Source organism: Gavialis gangeticus, unplaced genomic scaffold, assembly GCF_001723915.1.
Source record: "Gavialis gangeticus isolate Ggan-Ray unplaced genomic scaffold, GavGan_comp1, whole genome shotgun sequence".
NCBI lineage: Eukaryota > Metazoa > Chordata > Crocodylia > Gavialidae > Gavialis > Gavialis gangeticus.
The window spans coordinates 130,326,104-130,345,794 of NW_017729025.1; the positions used below are offsets into that span (position 1 = coordinate 130,326,104).

The following is a 19,691-nucleotide window of genomic DNA, read 5'->3' on the forward strand; positions in this document are numbered from 1 at the left end:
CCCCACAGACTTACCAGTCCAATGCTGCTCTCCAAGCTGCTGGGCTGCATTCCATACCGAGTGTGTGATGTGCGATGCAGCTGCGCACATGTACACAGCATTTATCAGTGACACTAGCCAACTGCCCGTCAAGAATGATGGGGAAGCAAGGGGGGGGGGGGGAAGAAGGGGCTGGGAGTAGGGAGAGGGAGCGCTGCTGGCCTTGGCTCCCCCACCCTCTGTCTGGTCCTCGGTGCAGATTGGAATCAAGGCAGCACTCCCCCATGCTTGGAGCACTCCAATTGCCTGTTTTCATCACTTAATCAGAGTGTCAATAAAGCATTACAGACAGACAGACAGACAGACAGAGGCTTTTATAATATTAGAATTGTCAGCCATATTGGCCAAAAAAGCCGATTGCTAATAATGTCAATTTTCCTTTTACCAGTGCCAATAAAATATGCACCTGTAAACAAAACCAGAGTTAAAAAAAAGGGAAAAGGTACTTCTGGAGATAAAAACTCTTTTGATAGGGATAAGGTCTAAATTGTGCCTGTTGTTGCAGGGTTAATTTTTGCAGAGTAAAAAGCAGCCAAGAAAAAAAAAAAAGTCGAGGGAAAAAAAATAGATCCACGTCTGACTCAGTCTTGGAAACGGAACAAACAGTCCAGACCACTGTTCTTTTCTGGACCAGAATATTCCATGACCCATGTACTCTACTCCCAGTGGGGAGCATCACTACACAGGTTCATGTTCCTGTAAAAGATGGATGTAGCAATTTTAACTAGTCTTATTTCTGCAACTGAGAAATTTTCTTTAATAAATGTTAAAGATTTATTACTGTTTTAAGTTGCTAAATATATTGTCAAGAGTTGTGTTGCTACAAAATGGTATGTTTCAGAGTCTAGTACAAAAAACTTTAACACGTAAAGGAAGCACTTCCACTATTACTTTGTGGGTCCTTCAGAATTAAAAGAACAGCTGTATTTAAAATGTTCAAGTTTTCAGGAAAAACACAATGTGCACATATGTTCACATTTTCCTCACAGGTAGAAAACAGGAAGAAAAATATTAAAATTATCTGATAAAATTCAAACATTCTGCTCTGGACAAAAAATTAAGGCTTCAGTAAAAAGATATTTTTATTGTTAAATACTGTACAAGGTAAGCCCCCTCCCAATCAGTATGGGGAAGGCTTGTCTTGGATTTGAGTGCCAGCCCAGGGAAGGTGGCAGCTCAGCTCTGTCTTTGGCCTTGGGCTCAAGCCAGGGCTTAGCTGCTGCCTGCCCCAGGCTGAAATAGCTTGTTTGGCAGGGGTAGGACCACATGGGTGTGGGAAGAGGGGGAACCTACAGGCTGCCCCCCATCCCCTGCTCTCAACTCAGTTGCCCCCTACCCCTTAACTCCTGTTCCAGTCCTTCCAGCTCTGACCCAACCCAGCTAAGAGCTACTTCCCTTTGTTCCTGGCAAGGCTGCCCTGGGGCTGGGTGGGGCCACCAATGTCCAGGCTTGGCCATCACTGCTGCTGAGTGTCACTATCTGGAGCAGAGCTGCAGCAGAAAGTAAGAGGAGGGGGAGGGAGGATGGAGGCAAGCTGGAAGTGGGAGCAAAGGCTGCCCCAGGCTGGTACCCTGCTCCTACCCAAAACCTGCATCCCCACCCCATTCCCATCTGCAGCTTACTGGAGGGTGGGGGGGGCATGGGAGGAGTTACAGGGACACATGGTGAAGGACAGGTAGCGGGGGAGGCAGGCAGGCATGCTGCAGGGGAGGGGCACAACAATGGGCTGGCATCTGGCCCCTTACCCTCCACTTTCAGCATTATAGCAGCTAGTAGGGGGGTAGAGGAGGGGACACAATTTAAGACAACTTTCTACAAATCAGTTTCTATACATGGCAAATTATAATAAGGGCATAAATTTTCCAATTTACAGAATCTATATATTGGGGGGGGGGGTCATCTTAAATTCAAAAAATAGTCTTCAATTCAAGTAAATACAATAATAGGCAATTTTACATGTACTCTAGGCAAACCAAGACTTCAATAAAAGGCTAGATCCAATCAGGAATGCAGACAATTGGAAGTTAGGAATTACCATACCTGACAGTTTAAGTACCCGGCCCCAGAGTGGAATCTAGAATCCTGAATTAAGCACCTATGCTCTTAACTGCATGTGTGGGGGAAGAGTTATACATCTCAGAATTGGACCCAAAACAGTCAGTCAATAAGTGAAGGGCCATGTAAAGCCTGTCAATAGAAAACACTGAATGCAAAGGGGCACCTAAAATCATGCCCTTCTCTAAGCCTATACAGCTTTACTCAGAACACTTTCGATATACCCAAAGAGCCCAGAACTCTACCTTGTAAAAAAGTGCCCTTTCTTCTGAAGCTACCTCTTAAAAGGTTGTAAAAGAAGCAATGGTGCTGGAGGACTGAAACTCATGCCTCCTTTTTCAAGGGAGTATTGCAACTACAAGGCTAGAGCCACGATCCCTCTCCGGGACCCAACAAATCTTGAAACTGTGCAAGAAAAAAAAAAAGAACCAACAGAAAGGGGCAGACAGCTTCCAACCACGCTACTTAGTTAGACACTCCTTCTGAAGGTGGGAGATGTGGAACTAAACTCCATCTGGCTGAGCCCTCTACCTCCACGCTCTAGAGCACAAGTGCTTAACCTCTGGCCCATGGGCCAAATGCAGCCTGCAGAGCCATTGTACCCAGCCCATGGGAGTCCATGGGTTGTGAAATTTGGCAGTGGGGAAGCAGTGGCCACCCTCCCCTGCTGCCAAACTCCCACTCCCTTTCCCCCTCAGCACCAGTCCTGGATCAGGCATGGGCAAAACTTCCCCCCCACCCCCAACTGCAGGCTGGAACAAGTGCACACCCCCGTTGGCCCCCCACTCCCACCCCTCCCGGATCAGGCACGGGCCATGCCCCTGGTCTCCTCCGCACAATAAGACAGGGTCCCACCCCAGTGCTGGATCCAGAGCACCAGCCACAACCAGCCCATGGATGGACTGGGCACTACCTATCCAGTCCACCAAGGAAAAAGGTTGAGCACAACTGCTCTCCACGATAAGAACAGCACCACAAATTTGTCCAAGTGTTAAATGTGTTCTTAGAAAACCTACTAAACTGAGCCTTGTCCCTGTAGTCACAGGGCTCCAAATTATGCCCTCATCTACCCTTCTTTTACACATGGCATGTTGTAGGATTCTCCTTATGTTTGGGGTTTTATATGAGGATTTGAAGTAACAATTTTTGAGGAATCCTTAGGTAAAATGACTGCTGTAAATGTTCAAGAGACAAAAAGCAAATCCAATTAATGGTCTGAAGCAATATAACCTATATTGGACAGGAAGTGTCAAGGGACATAATGAGTATTACATCATTAGAAATGAAACACACTTATGAAGATCTGTTTCAAAGATCAATCAAATTCTTAACCAAGAGCATGGGAAACAACACAGTTTATTAGCATGACATGTGCTGCCATCCCATTGTTCACTTCGAACATATATTACACATTTCTTTCCCCCACCCATGTCTGCCTTCTCTTGCAGAAGAAAGGCAGGAGCAGTTATTTGCTCATATTCAAAGTAAGTCCACATCTCTTGACTCCCAGCCCCATACTCTACTTTCTAGACAAAAGAATCTCAAATGATGGTCTATGGATCGTAAGTGTTCCATATAAAACTCACTGGTCACTATCTCCAGCTGCTGAAGGCTAGCAAGCTAAAAATACATCCCACTTTCTTATGAAAAAATGTATATATATTGAGAAAAACCTATGAAATTGCATGAAGTTATTTTTTACAGAAAAAAAAATCATCATGGGTTTTGAAGGTCAGAAAAAACAATTAGATCATCCAGCCTGACCTTGTCCCATTACAAACCATTAACTGTGACCCAATTAATCCTGGATTAATCCCAATAACCTGACTTGGGTGTCTCCAGGAAATGCAACAAAAATGGAATATCCACTACTTCATAGCTTGAAACAAACCACTAAAAGATAAAAATTAGTGTCTTATTTCTAGTTTTTGAAAGTTATAGCTTCCAATCCATATAACCATTGCTCAAGAAAAAGCCTGAACAAGTATCATGTTTACTTGCAAACCTCACACATCCTTTCCCCCTCCCTAGCCCACCCCACAAATATTTATTTAAGCCAACCCTAAAAATATTGCGGTACATATCTTAAGCAAGGCGGCGGATATTTTTTCCTGTCAGTATTAATATTTTCATAGCTGCTCTCAGTATGGTGGATGAGGAAGATGCTGAAAGCCATTTTGCAGCACAGCTTCTCCAAGAAGCAGCCAGCTCTAGACCATGTCTATACATTTTATATTCTATACATTCTGCCTTCCAAAAAAAAAGGTGCGTGTCTTGACTGGGGGCACATGGTATGTGATAAAATATGATAAATGGGCATATTCCTTTACACCCTGATCCCACCACTTCATATCCTGAAAAATTCAGCTTTAAAAGTTATACTGTTCTATAATCCAGAATGGCACACATTCTTGCTTTTCATCCAACAGTAGTAAGACAGAGGGTGTAACAACTGCCCCAGTCTTACTTACAGCTTATTTTAATAGAGAAAACAATACAGCAAGATGCATCAGATAGTAACTGGTCACACCCGAAGTGGAAAATTATTTCCCCATCTGATCTGAACAAAGACTGACAAGTTTTTTTTTAGCAAGATGTGTGGAAAATTCATCCATACAGCATAAAGATATGTTTTAAGAGAAGCTTGCATATAATTGCCAATAACTGACAGATGCAGACAAAATCGCATCAAGGGGAGGCAGAAGAGGTGATGGAATTTGAAGGTAGAGAACTTCAGTATTTTACTGCAATACATGATTAAGCAGGGAAAAGGACAGATAAGGAAACTTAGATAACAAAACTAACCAGCCATCTGCTGCCCCACAACTGGAACCACCTGGTCTAGTTCCACTTTTTTTACTAGTCTCAGAGTCGCAAGGAGGTTCCTCTTTCCTTCCTGTCTTTATATGCAGCCTGCTTGTCAGCACCCAATGCAGTCACAGATTTTTAAGTTTTCAGGCCCTGTTGCCAAAACATACAATAGCTTATATAGAAACAAAACCTAGGAAGTATCCCACCACACACTACTCCCAGAGATAGAAGTGTGAATTAAAAGCATGCTAACTTCTAGCATGACCTTCTTGTGTTAAGAAGATGTAATATTACAAGCAAGAAAATAAAGTTCCTCTGTCAAGGGAATCTACTGGACCATGATGCTTTAACTACTTGGAATAAGCAAGCCATAAGGAACATCCAAAGCTGAAACTGAGGAGAACATCCAGGATGCAACATATCGAGCCAAAATTAGAGAGCAGAAAACATTTTTTTAAAATAAGAAACAAATTAACAATTGTGTATCTGATAATGATATAATCTGAAGAGCTTTTTGAATAGATTTACAAAAGTTCAAGCAGTAGTATGGCAAAATCTAAACTAAGAGGCACTGTATTTTTCTGCTTAGAGAGTACCCAGTAGACTGAGCAACTAAACCTTACGAAAAAGGTCAATTAAATGTCTTGAAAACAACAGACAACTCATCCAGAGATTAAAGACAGATCATCTGCATTAAAAAACACACCACATCTCCAAAAGAATTATGCAAGTCTTATTGCTCTGTTTGTCCCTAAAACGTTCAGTTTTGTCCTAAATTATATCGTGCCTTCAAGAGAGACAAGGTAACTGACTGACTCCTTATTTGGAAAGCCCAATTCTTCCCCCCCCCCCATCCCCAACCCATGCCCCAAGTTTAAAATAATTTATTAACTGGTAAATTAATTGAAGTGAATGTCTAAGATCACTAATCCATGAAGTTTACATGAAAGGCAAATCTTAAAAAAAAAAATAGAAGTTACCAGTATCAGAAGTTCTTCAAGATGTGATGCCCACATATATCCACACCTGCAGTAAAGATGTCCATATCAAGCACTCAAGCTTGGAGACCCTTTGCCTTAGTAGCATCTCTAGAGCATGTAATAGCCCCATCCTCTCTCATAATTTGTGCCTGCACGTTGGGCTTCGATCATCCGGTCACGTGCCGCGTGGCTTTGGATGTGTAGAACTGTCCATTGCTCTGTCCCTGTGGTCTTGCTGAACAGATGTCCCACCCTGGGGTAGTTTCTTCCCCAAACTTTCCTGCCATGACTTTATTTATTCTTTCAGTGGTGGGGTCCGACTACTGGGGATTGCACACATCTGGGACCTCTGGGCGGCAGTCTTCCGCGAAGCTCCAACCTCCCCTATACCTCACCCTGATACCCAGCCTCCACAAGTCCCTGATGTCTTTCGGCCCGACCTCCGACTGTTGGTATTCTAGGCTCCCCTGTGGATACATACTAGGGCTAACCAAACCCCGAATCTGTGCTATACCCTTTGGGTCTTCGCAGTCGTCTAGATTCCCTTTAAGACAAAACCCTTCTTCTACCTGAGCCAACACTAGGGCTCTACGTGATGGGCCTCACAACCCCTCCAAAAGTGGGAAACAGAAAGAAACAACACAAAATAAAAGGAACACTATCAATACCAGTGGGCTCCTGACTAGCCTGGCCCCAAGAGTCTCTAACTGGTCCTGTCCTGAGTACACCTAAGCCTGGTGGCTACCACGTTCTCCATTTCGTTCTGCAGACTGCCTGCATGTTTGCTGAACCATCGGTGGTCCCTCTAGTCCCGCCTCCTCCGAGTCCCCCGCTGGACAGCTGTATACAGCTGGAGCTTGTCTTCTGCAGCCCCTTCCGCTGCTTAGGCTCTTCGTTCCCTGCCTGGGGTCGCTCCTGGAGCCTTCCCAAACCTGCACTGATCCCACCTGGCTCGATGCCTCAGGTTCTGTCACTCTCCCCTCTTCCTCGGGGGCAATCCTTGTTGTCACCTTCTTCCTCCTGATCTCTTGGATCCTCTCTCCCGAATCCTCTGAGTGAGGTGCATCCTCCTCCTCTCTCTCTCTGGGCCATCGCTGGCATCTTCCCTATGACGGACTTCAAGGCGGTCTTCTGCCCCGTGAGAGGCTGTCCTGCCTCCTCTTACCCCTAACAGGGGTTCCAGGAATACCTTCCCTGGTGGCGACCTTCCGGGTCTGCCCTCGGCTCCTTCGCCTGCGGCACCTTTTATCTCCCCGTGCCGGCTCCGCCTGCTCCTCTCCACAGCTGGCTGCAGTTTTAAAAAAAACCATGGCTAACAAGCTGCACGGGTCCCGCCACCACTTCCGGTTTCGCCACAGCTCTGGCTACAGGTAAGAGATTCTCCGTCTTTTCCTCTCTCCTTGCCTTCCCCGGTACGTTCCAGCCCCTAGGGTCCCCCCCTGGGCCCTCGGGGTCTGTCCCTTGCTTCCTCCCTGTGACAGTGCCAATATAGTAAAGGGCAGTGAACACTCCCTGCTCTTCAGAATCCCTTTTTTGTATTTGCCTCCATAAGAAGAAAGGAAACATGGCAGGATGAACACTACATCTTGATGAACTCCAGTTACTGGCAAGTATGTCCTTCTCCTTTAAGTAACTGTTCACATGCATATCCCCTACTGTAAGCAAATCCAAAGCAGCATCCATGTACCTGGAAATGGGCGTCTCAGTCTTAGAAAACAGGCAACTGAAAACCACCAATACAACATGTATCCTGGAGGTTTCTATGATATGACTAATGAAGCACTCTACCTCTTGACTTGCATAAATGAAGGCCAGGACCAGGGCAGGGCTCTGAGATTCCTTCACTATCATAAGTTTCTAATACCAGAAGTATTATGGACACACAAAGCCCAGAAGGATCACCCAGACCTCATATTGTGTGGTATCCACCGAGAGACATGGGTGAGAAGGCTTACCTATGCTTATCCACAAATTGAGGTTCAGGATGCGGAAGCCTCCATTTAAGCTTCCTAACAGAAGGACTGTCACTTCCTCTTGACATCTAACGTAGATAGATCCATTACTGTACTACCCTAGTCTGTGAAATTGATGTGGGAAACTCAGTCCTTGACTTCCCCCTTGTGGCATTAATGACAAGTCCACCAAAACATTCTACTCTGGTATCCAGGAGGCTCTATCACAACCAAGTGTACTTGATGGTGAATGCACCAGAATTATTTCCCTGGAGAGGAGAGCGCAATATTGCACTGTGCTAGCTGCTCTTCCACCTCTACTGCACAATAGTGTTTATCATAATCTGTATACAATGCCCTTTTACGCAATGCAGGAAGCCTTGATAAGCTTACCAAATCACTCTGTGTTCCAGTTAACATGGATTCTCTTCCCTGGTGTTCAGACACCCAGTTACCCAACTGACATTAAGAAACATCCATCACCATTCACCAAAGGCTGCAAATGTAGGCACTCCACTGTACAAACTAGATTGGTCTTTCCAGCAGGCCAGGAAAGCACAAGCCATAGAAGAAATGTCATCCTTACTCGGATGGTGTTTCCCTGAAATGTATACTGTTCATCTAAAGTGAAGTCTAACATACAGGAAGATGCAGAAGAAGCCCCACTGCTGAAAAATGTGCAGACAAGTCTCTGCTATCATAGCGATAATTTAATCAGCAGGATGAGATCTCATGAAGACTGGTAGAAACATACCCTACTGTCCTGAAGTCCACAGTGGTTCCCCAACTAGCTGTAGTTTCTGCACAGGAGTCAAACTGGACTTCTATGATTCCTTACTTTTCTTTGGAACCAGGAAGTAAGTGTTATAGAATCCCATTCCCCACAGCTTCTAGTGTCCCTAAAGCTATCAAGAAGGAAGTCTCCTACTTCAGCTAGAGCCTAACAGAAAGGTCCTGAAAAGGGACTAGGAGGGGAGGAAGCTTAATCAGATGCTATAACCACCCAGATACAGGTCTGCCAGGTTTTGCCCTACCATCTGATGGGGTGATGATCACTACCAGGGAAATGGACTGTCAACAGGCAGTCCATATCTTTAGTCTGGTAGCTCCAGTGTCCTATACTAAGAGCAGTCTCTAAACTAGAATTAGGCAATTTCTTCTTACAATTCAGAGTTCCTGAGGTGACAGTTTATTTGCAGCTTAAGAGACATCTCTGGGAAAGAACATGAAGCCAAAAACTTTGATGAATTAAAAGAGGGGTAGGCAAAATACAGCTCTTGTATCCAGCCCACAGCTGCCCCTGCAGTGCTCTGCACTGGACCAAGCCCTACCTACTCTTATCCAGGGCAGCCCAGGCTACACTTCTGCCTGCACCTGCTCTAGCACTGGCCAGTGCGCACAGCTTCCCAGAGGAGTGCTGCCATTGCTGCAACAGCCGCCTAGGTACTGCTCGACTCCCCCCCACCTCCAGTGACTCTTTCCTCCTGCCCCTGCTGCACTGCTCCAGGCAGGGGGAAAGCTGCAGTTGGACAGCTCCTGCCCCAGTACATGGGGCTCCAACTCCAGGCCACCTTTCACCCATTTGGCCACCTGGCACAACGAGCAATCACATGCAGGCAGCAGAGTGCGTGGAATGCAGTTGGGAGCTGGAGCTGTGCACACTAGGGCAGGAGTCTTCCAGCTGCAGCTTCCTCCCCTGCCTAGAGCAGTGCAGCAGGAGCAGGAGAAAGAAGAGGACCCACCGCTGGAGGGAGGGAGCCAAACAGTATCTGGGTAGTGCTATCAGCAGGTATAGGGCAGGTGGGGGTGGGAGCTCGGTGCAGGCTGCTCCAGGCAGAAGCAGGCAGGGCTTGGCTGCATTCAGAGTGCTGCGGGGGCAGCTGCAGGCCAGATTGTGGGGGAGGAGGGGCCAACACACCTGTGCCACAGTGCCCTGGCCAGCTTTGCTGCACATGCCTTATGACCCCTCTCCCTCCCCTCACCCCCAGCCATCTCCTGGGACCTAGTACACAGGCAGCCCCTACCCCCACACATGTGCACCCCCACATCTCCCCCACATGCATACTTCCCACTTTCCGCATGCACACAATATGAGAGTAAGACATCATTTTGACCTTTTATACAAAATCACTGCTATATATATTACTCAAACACAACTCAGGATTTTTTAAATAAAATTAAAATGTTATTGTAGATGTTTGATTTTTAGTTAAAAAACAAATTGTATACTGTAATTCGTTAGAACGATATCTACTGAAAGATTTTCTGTGTGCAGCCCTGAACAGCTTGCCAAAATGCGTTAAGTGGCTCACCAACCAAAATAATTGCCCACCCCTGAATTAAAGGGTGAGCAGTGGAAGCAGCAGAAGAAAGGAAACATGTACAAGGACAGTTCTGAAACCTTAAGTGTCAGTCAGTATCATAGTTAAGGAGCCATCCTAAATTGCTACTCCTTCATTCCTCATGAAATGGATGGCCCCATCTGGTAAATTTAAAAAGTAGTAACATTTCATTTCACTTGTGGAACTCTGTTCTAAAATTCTAATGTTATAAAACCCTTAGTCTGTCTGCAATGCTTTATCTGCACTCTAACTGGTTGCCTGAATCAATTAGAGTGCTCCAAGAGCATTTCCCCCCCTCCCCGCTTCCTGCAGGCAGTGGCGACTCCCAACCCATCCCACCCCTCACACACACACACAACCCCCCACATCATTCCTGACATGCAACTGGCTAGTTCAAAGATAAAAATACTAGTTGAATCGAACTTACAGGCTAACACCTGACAACACTGGCTTGCAGGCAACTCCTTAACTGGATATAATGACATTTTTGTACCTCTGACATTACTTACCATTATTTTACAAGACCTATTGGATCCCTACTCTGAACTAATAGATTGCTAAAGAAAACTTAATATTCATCAGTTTAAACTGGTTCAGCAGCAACTAAACAGAGTCTCTTTTCCAATACAAGGAATATTATGAGATATAAAAATAGGATATTGCCTGCTAATTCCCCTAACATTTACAGATATTTTTTGTACTATTGAGCAACAGCTGCAAGATAAAGCTACTCTGCTTTCTCCACTCACACAATGCAATACTTGATTTTTCATTAAATCAACAGACTTAAATAAGTTCTCTCAATGGTCATTAAATTTAAAAAGCAAGTAAAAAAGTCACTTTAATGATGACATGTTAATAGTGTTGAAACTAAGACAAAAGTTTGAAATGGAAAAAAAACTGCACTATAGTTTCTAACAGGGACCACTTGAAGCCCCAATACCTTACTTTGTTTTCACATTAAGATTTTAAAGGCCTGACATAACCCATAAAAGTTACAATAAGCTTGGTAAAGGCTGCAAACATCCTTAACTAAACCTATCTATCTACTGAAGTGGAAAGTACAATCACCTATTGTCCCAAGGCTGTTAGCTTGAGCCATTAAGAAAAGCAGATACAAGGTTTTCAACAGAGAAGCTTTAAGTGAATTTTCTGGGCTTCTGAATTGAAAACATGTCCTGAATATAGTGTGCATATTCTTTAAATATACTTAAGGACCAATGATAATACAAAATGTTCTACTCACCTAGTTCATGCAATCTGTAACTGCCCATCCTATAAATCTAAATTTAGAAATTATTTTGAATTGACAGCACTGTATGCTGGGAGAGAGCAGGAAATAAAAGAGGTTCCCGTTTTGCACCAGAACTGTGATTCAAAAGGGCCTGGATTAGTAGCAGTTCTTCTAAAACAGCATGAGAAGAATAGATTCTCTCCCATTATTAAACTATGGGGTGTAAGCTTAAGGAAACACTTATGAAGGACAGTGGGAAGAATCCAAAATACCAAGATCAAAAGATACCAGAGAAAAGTCTCCATTCAAACAAGAACAACTTTGGTAGATCCAGGCCAGGGCTTCTCAATCTTCTTAAGACTCAAGGTACCCATCAGAAAATGCCAGTTTTTTTTTTAAGAGTAAAAACTGAGTACAGAAAAATAATAGAGCAATTCTTCTGTTGCAAGGAACTCAGCAAGACCATAACAGGTTGCAATGTTTGTTAACACTAGATTCCTATTTTAAATGTCTGGGTTTATCATGTAGATCATGTTTGCACCCCTAACACTGTATGGCACCCTTGAAAGGATCAAGGTACCCCAGCAGGCCACAGCACTGGTTGAGAATCACTTACCTAGGCACTTTAAAATCCAAAATATAACCCATCATACTGCTCCAACCCAGCCCCACTAACCTGTGAAAGGGGAAATCCTGGATTCCTGCCTTTACCCCCAGTGCTACTTGTACATTTTGCATTAAAAGTCACTAGATTAAAAGCAGAAATAGGGAATAGTGACTGGAATCAAAGACTTTACAGATGAGTCCCTATAACCAACAAACTGGATAGTCGAGCTTCCTCAGGTGTTCTCTTCCACCCTGGGTCCAACTTTGGGTGTCTTTCTGCATAGCAGCTTAACAAGAGTAAAAAGTAACCTCACCCAGCCAAAATGTTAGGGTATCACCCTATGAGGTAGAAAATGTGTGTTGCGGTGGGGGGAGTTTGAACTCTTCAGACACAGGGAACTGTGAACCTATGTCTCTCCCACTTCCCTGGCCAGTCCTCTAATAGGCTACTATATAATAAGGTGGTACCATCCTCCTCCTTACAAACCACGTTTTGATAGGAGGCAGTAAACCCTGATCATCATTTACATCAAAAAAAGATTCACCTATCCCTAGGAATGGGTTTCAACCTTTAGATCCCAAGGGTCCAGAACTACTTGCCTACAGCACAAAATTAGATGCCTAACCACCAGAGGCATGTTGTTTAAGACGGACCCTGTGCTCAGAATGTTCTAATTCTTTAATTGCCATTTTAAAGCACCCAGATCCTCCAATACACTCTACAGCACAGACATCCAGCTCAGGACTGCAGATTCCACTCTAGGGGTGAGACACCTACTTGTAGGCATGAGAGTCATGTGCTGGATTCAGCCCTAGCAACAAGAAGTGAATGAAGAGGTTACTAAGGAATTGTAACTGTAAAGAGACAAAGCTACCCTTTATCAAAACTACTACTGTGGCAAGATAAGTAGTCAGAATGCCAGCACAGATAATAAAACCAGACAAAAAGTTAGCATGTTACCATCTAAATTTGACCTCTACAATCAGTGGAGGAAAAAAAACAGTAGGTAGGGCGAATCCTACTTTACAAAGGACCAAACAGCATAAGGATCTTCACAGAACTACTATGCCCTGCAAACGGTGAAGAATTCTTGACTCTGGTTGGCGTCACTTTTTATTCTGGGGTTTTTTTGTACTTGTTTACCTGAGAGAACATGTAGTTTTTCTAAGTCTGGTCACTTAATTTAATACTTAAGTACTTAACAGTAGAGGTAGCCTACAAAAGAGAAGGGAAAAGCAACAGCTACCACATGTGATGCTGGAGAAGTTAGTGGTAGGATATCGCCTAACACACTTGAAGTCATTCACATATATCTGAGATGCTTCCCTCTTATTACCTTACGATGACAACAGGATGCAAGACTTTCTGGTTAAGTCTTAAGTGCACAAGGATTAATTTTGGCATCAGTAAAAAGGTCAAATTCTACAATTCACAAAGTGAAGCTATTCTCTTTTGGGGGATGGGGAAGAGGGGCATTTGCAGTGTAAAAGGCAGCCGTTTGTTTAAACAAAAAATCCCAGTCTTTGTATGCTTTAAATTAAGTACAAATAACTTATCACATCTTTAGAATTTTACTTAAAACTGTGCATGCATGCAAAAAGCTCTTTTGTAATGTTTCCTGTAACAATTTAATTGTTCAAACACTATTAATAAACTAGTTATTTTACAATTCTATAAATAGACTGACTATATAATTAAATTCTTTCTGAATCTTATATATATTAGAAATTTAAAAATAAAATCCTATAAAACAATACACTTCACTGGTTGATGTCATAAAAAAAAACAACAAAAGTCCCTCATCTTTACAAAGTCTAAAAAAGTAATAAAGCAAACAAAACTTGTTACAACTAAAATGCAGTTACCACCATGGAAAGGATGCAAAAAACCCCAACTTTTTGTGAACTGGATTATTTTTCTGCATTTGACTGTACCTTTGTAGATACAGTTCTCCAAGAATAGTTAGTCAATATAATTTTGCTTTTTGCATGGTCTTCTCCAACAAAGAAAAAAAAAACAAAACAACAGCTGCACTATGAAAACTGGATTGCCTTTTCTCCTCAATGGCGGGGACATGGACTAGTCACTAAGACCTGAAACTACTTTTTCTAAGTACCCTAGATTTCAAGATGACAGTGAACAAGTAATATGTAGTTTATCTGGTCTTGAACATCATGATGATGGAAGACAGTTTGAATGATGTAAAAATGCTTAAATAGTAGCATCTTAGAACAACATCCAACCATGGGCCACTGCCTTTAAACAACATTCAATTCTAGATTTCTGCTCATCTAGACCAGAACATAAACTATCATTCCTTATAAATAACCAGTCTATTTCCAAATATATGCACAGAACAAATATAACATTTAAAAAAGAAGTTATTTATGTAGCAGCTCTATTATTACTTGAATCTCATTGAAAGTCTGAATCCTAGAACAATTCAAAATTCTGGTTTACAGGGGGGCTCAAAAAGGAAGGAGAAGCACAGGAACACTTAACACAGTTCGAGATGAGATGCTTAAAAAAAAAAACCCATGCAAACATCCAGTATCATAAACGCTGCAGAGGCTCAAGCCATGTAATAGCTACGGCTGTATGAAAGGCAAGTCCCATTTAAAAATTAAAAGTAATTTGCCTGATTTGGCTTTGTTCCAAATTAGAACAGAACCAAAATGTGCCCAAGTTATCCAAAAGATATATATTTTTAAAAGTAGTCTGGGATCAGTTGAAACATTTCAAGAAAATAAATATAGTTTACCACATATGTCCACACCCAAGTGAAAAAAGGAGAAGTTGATACTGCCAGATCTCCTTCCTCTCCTCTACACCCACCTTTTTTCTGTAAAGCAAAGTTTTGGCAAAAATAAAAATCATTTCCCAAAGCTGCATTCTCTGACAATTGTTCCAACTAGGTCTTATTATATATGATTTCCCCCCCCTTGAAGTCATAATTCCTACACATACAGCATCAACATTAAAAGACACACTCAACTACAGTATGTTTTTTCTTTGATTTTTCTGAGAAGTAACAATCAAACTATGCCAAACTCACTTTATCTACAAAAAAAAAAAAAATAATACCAAGATGTCATGATCTCTAACTTAGCTTCCCATGTAAACAGAATACTGAAAATGCCACTAAATTTCTATTGACCAGTAAGGGTGAGGAGGAAGGGGGATGACTGAAAGCTTATGGAGGGACAGGCAAAGAATATATTGCACAAAGCAATTATATGATATAAAAATGCAAGTTTCATTTTCATCCCTGTTTACATTTTCTGTGTTGCCTTATTTAAAAGTTCACAGCAAACAGATTAGGTCATGAAAGGGGAGTGTTATTCACAGCTAAGTCTCATGAACGATATATTTCTTGCTCTAAAAGTAGCCCACCAGCATCATCAACATCATTCCTACTAGACAACAACCTAGTAAACTACAGTGTGGTATCTGCCCAGAGTCACAAGTTGTTCTGACACCAACAGCTGACTTGGAAGCATCTCTGACATAGGAGGCACTTAATACCAGCTTCTGAAAGAGTAGGAGACTGAAGATTACAAATTGTGTGGATTTGCTACAAAGTATCCATTTGCTGCGGCAAGTAGGGAAAGATGTTTGAATATAAAAGTAGCCAGGGACAACCCACCTAAACATAACTGATTTGGTTTTTATTTACAGATGAGAAAAAAAATATTGTATTCTTGATCTTCAGATTCTTGAATTAATCTGTACAATTACTGAAGACATACAATAACACAGTTTGAAACTTTTTTTTAAAAGATACTAATCACTGCCCAAAGTAGTGTGTTAAAAAATAAACCATTAAGTATCCACTTTTTCAAAGGCTAAAAGTGAAATAGCTCATTCTAGAGTGCCAGCCAATCCTTTTTGGCAGGCATGCCACAACTTAAGTCCTGTGCTTTGCCTGAGTGCCACTCTGATCCTCTTTGCCCAATCTGTTGATCTGCTTTCTGCTCCCTACTTCCTCCCCAGTCTACCATGTGCCACACAGAAGCTTCCCTTGCCAACTGTAGCAAACATACCACAGGGTGGCCACCACTATTCTAGGTCATTAGTTGATGGATCTATCAAGTTATTGTTGTTTTGAAGTTTTGTATTTCTTCTTAAGAATCAATTACATAACACAATTACATTTTCAATATCAGATGGAAGAAAGTTTCCAAGAAGATAGAGCCTCAGTCCTGAATAAGTTGCCTAATACTACATCCTCCCCCCATACCCATGCACATCCCCAACAAATTGGTGTAGGCCAGCAGATGAGATAAGCAGCTGTTACTTTTAGTGGAGGTGCATTGTAACTTGATGGAAAAGGTGATGAACATACCTAAGCATCACTAGGAATGTGTACAATGTACAATTTGTAATTCATAGCTGAGGGCAAAACAGTTCACCAAGGTTTAAAAAATTCACATTTTTTATTTAAAAAAAAAAAAAGTCTGCATTCACTTCTATTTTTTATAATTATATACAACAGACCCAAAGGTCTTATGACATAAATGGTATTTTAATAACAGTATGAAACAAAACCAGAAGAGAAGTACTGTTATTTTTTTAAACCAGTAGTTCTCAGCTTTTTTGGACTGGCCTTGCAGCACCCCTCCATAACTTTGTGACTTGAATAGCACCCAGTTTAAAAGACCTAAATGTATATATATCATTACCTCCTTGCAGAGGGGCCATGTAGAAAGGGTGGAGGATTGGCCAGGCAAGGACAACCCGAGCCTCAGCTTATCTGCTCACACTACAAGTAGCCCTTCAAAACAATCTGGCACTACTCCAGCAGACTACCTGGTTGAAATTGCTTTAAGCTTTTTCAGAGTTACATACTACTATCACTGAAAATGACTGTACTAATTGCAATTATGTTGAAGTACGACAGATTTTTAAAAGACTTCCTCCCCCACTTTTGTTTTTCCCCCCCTTAGCAAACCCAAGTAATCCTGAAATTGTTAAAAACTCTCCAGAACTGATGAAGGAATCTTGCAGATTCAGAAGGTTAGGTGTCACAAAATGAAACTAGTCAATAAAGCTAACCAACTTTTCACATTATCTATTTCAATCATGAAAGTGTCAGGCATAAACTACTTACAAACACTATCTTGAGATACACAGAGAAGAATGGAAACACCATCTTTTTCTTGTGCTGTACATGAAAGCCTTCATTTCCCATCAGTGTCTTTGATCTGGTCTAAAAGTGACAGTATATGCTTCTGAGAGTGGAGCAGACCCAGGGACAGATTTTTAAGAGGTGTTTAGATACAGAGGCATTTTTCTAAAGCACTTAACTATGCTCAGAAAATCTGGCCTAAGTTAAAAGGGGCAACCCTGCCATAGTAGCTCAGAACATGACCTATACTATTAAATAATTATGAATTCAGTCTGAGCTGTTGCATTTCAGTCTATATCCTTTCATGTGTTAATAATTTTAACAAAAATAATTATTTTAGGCTGAATATGTAAGCTCAAAGTAAAAAACATTTTAAATTGACTTGTAAAATGTCCATAGCTATTTTATGCCTTAAAGAAAGCAGCAGCTATCCATATTGGAGGAGAAAGACTTGAATATTAGTAAGAAGTTATGGCATAAGTCAGTATATTCACTCAGGTTCCTAGAGAAAGCTGGGCTGAATGCAATCTAGGGACATTTCTTTAGAGACTTTAAAACCTTTAGTTACATGTAAATATGGTTGCCTGCTTTTGCCTACTCTCCTTACTGTAAGGAAATACACATGCACCCAAATAAATAAATGTTCAGGATTGAAAAGTAAGCAGGTAAACTAGAGACAACAAAAAAGTTAAACCCAGCATAAGCTTAACATGCCATATGTGCAGCGCTCCAATTCTCCTGACAAAGACATGTCTTTATACAGTAACATTTTAAAGTATGACATATGGGAAATAGCAAGGGAGTGTCAACCCTGCAATCAAAGTCTTTACTTCACTCATGCTTACTTTCCAACTTGTAGAGTTTTTGCGTTAATTTAAAATGATTAGCGTAACATTCATGTAGACAATATTTCAGGTACCTGAAAGTATCTCATTAGTGGTCATAACACATGCAGCAAAGTTTTACAAACAAAAAAGCATAAGCCTATTTAAAAACCTCATGTTTCAAAACTCACGTAAGAAGTACAAGTTGTACTATCATCACAGAGCTCATCTCTTATTAGAATTAAGGTGTGGTGATTAACATACTTTTAATCCTAGTCAAGCTGAACCCACGATGTCCAGCATTCCTGCTTCCTACCCCAAGGAACATCAACTTTTCCTTCAGTCTGGGACCCTGACTGCTTTTGACCAGGTAACCCCCAACAGAAGAACATCCAGGGGCAGATGCACAAGGCAAAAATCTCCATTAAAGTACATCTGTGGACAGCTTCTTGATTCAGCCTTTAAGAAGTCCTGGGGCTTCTCCCAAACTTGGCAGATTCCCAAATGTCAATGAGAAATTAATACCACTTGTAAGCAGGTACTGCAGTTCCACAGTAATGCCGACCCTAGGATCTGCAGCTGCACAAGACCCCATGGCAAAAAAACACAGCCTACAGGTTTTCCAGGGGGCAACGTACGTCATTCCAGCCTCCCCACTCCCTCTTTGTCTATTCAGTCTCTATATGCAGCTCCTTTCCAGACCTTAAACATACTGAGCATTCCCAGGACAGCCTGAAGCATGTACAAGCAGTGGAGAAGCACACCATAACAACCTAGAATAGCAACACTTGGAGGCTGCATTACAGACAGACATAAAATCATTAGCGGTTATGAGAAACACTCAGTTAATTGTTTAGGAACAAGAAAGAGCACAGACCTATTTTAAACAAGTAGGGAGATTCTGAACATTCACATAAATGCAGCTTTGAACGCTTATAAGGGTTATTTTGATTTGCCTCAATTCATACAGTTGCATTCCCACCCAATCTAATTTAAAACTTACTCCAGAGGTGGGTCACTTCATTTAAAGACATCAATTTAAAAAACAAACAAAACAAGCAGTGTTAATACTTAACATTAAAGAAAACATGTTGGGTTTTTTATGCCTTTTGAGAGCCACCAATGCCACCAGTTTGCACACACCAGGCATAAAGAAAGAGGAAAAGCCAAATTAAAACAAAACAAAACAAAAAAACAAAACAAAACATTTGCAATTTGACTCCTGGTCAGGAAAAGTACTTTCCAATCCACCAAACGACATGCAGTTCTGAACTGAAAGCATCCCACTATGACCCAGTCTACAATGTCTAGAGGGGAACAGAGTTTTGAAAAGAAAATTGCCAACGCAGTTTGCAGCATGAGTTCGAACAGACAACAAAATGTAATCTCCAGTGGCCAGAGAGGCAGATCCTGACAGACCAACATCCAGCCTGCACTTAACCACCGCTACACTTCTTTAAAGAGAAAAAAAGAAAGAAACACAACAAGAAAACAATCGCCAGTAAAGCCAGGCAGGCCACACAGCTCCTCTCACCCTTTGAGGGGGGGGGGGGTCCAGTCCTGCCTGGGGCCCAAGCACTATCCCATCTCAAACCTGTCCACACAATGCCCCAAAAGCATTACAGGTCATAGATCAATTGCTGAAGAATAATAAAGTAACATGATCAAGTACAGTAAAAGAATATAAAATAAGTCAAGCAAAAGGACGAGAGCAGAGGG

General features: G+C 42.0%; 1 protein-coding gene across 2 annotated transcripts in view; it reads right to left on the reverse strand.

Annotated features, from left to right (window-relative positions):
- The window catches only part of ARNTL (aryl hydrocarbon receptor nuclear translocator like), a 108,590-nt gene that overhangs the window by 87,971 nt on the left and 928 nt on the right, over window positions 1–19,691 (reverse strand). The window lies entirely within an intron of this gene.